This window comes from Amia ocellicauda, chromosome 4 (genome assembly GCF_036373705.1).
Source record: "Amia ocellicauda isolate fAmiCal2 chromosome 4, fAmiCal2.hap1, whole genome shotgun sequence".
Classification (NCBI taxonomy): Eukaryota; Metazoa; Chordata; class Actinopteri; order Amiiformes; family Amiidae; genus Amia; species Amia ocellicauda.
The window spans coordinates 25,049,445-25,050,067 of NC_089853.1; the positions used below are offsets into that span (position 1 = coordinate 25,049,445).

Here is a 623-nt window from a genome sequence, read left to right on the forward strand (position 1 = left end):
GTCTGTCCATTTGAACAAACTGAAGGATATCAAGAATCTGGTCTACAAACCCTTCATATGTGTTCTCCAATCTCATAAAAAATATAGAAAATGGCTCAGTGCACGTACTGAAAATAAGGGTGCCAATAATTGTGACACTTAATTGTTTTGAAATATATATATATATGTATAATTTGAGAAATGTGTTATGTTGGATGAGCCCCTTCGAATCATTAATTAAGTACAATATATATTACATTACAATATAGCTCATTATCTGTGTTGTTTATTTTATACAGCCTTTTTGCTCATCTTTATCAAGGGTGCCAATAATTGTGTCTAGATTACTATAATATACAAAATACAACACTAATTTAACTAGATATAACACTATAGCTATTGAGAACTACACTGCTGCATTTGCATGTCAACCCACCGCAAACACACATGTATTTTAATAATTTGTGTGTATGATGAAAAAATAATGATATGCTAAGCGCTTTCTGTATATTTCTCTCGCTCTCTTTTTTTTTTTTTTTTTTTTTAGAAAACAGGCACCCACCTTTTTTTCTACTTCGAGCTATTGGCAGGAGGAGACTTCGTCCCCGTCCCGTCCCGTCCCGTCCCGTCCCGTCCCGTCCCCC

General features: G+C 34.8%; 1 protein-coding gene across 3 annotated transcripts in view; it reads left to right on the forward strand.

The window, feature by feature from the left end:
• Positions 1–594: 594 nt before the first annotated feature.
• The window catches only part of LOC136748108 (aggrecan core protein), a 30,482-nt gene continuing 30,453 nt past the window's right edge, over positions 595–623 (forward strand). For 2 of the 3 annotated variants that reach the window (XM_066701587.1, XM_066701588.1), the window contains exon 1: positions 595–623. This exon is cut by the window's right edge. The gene's annotated coding sequence lies outside the window, so the exon portion shown is untranslated. The other variant, XM_066701589.1, reaches the window with a different exon arrangement.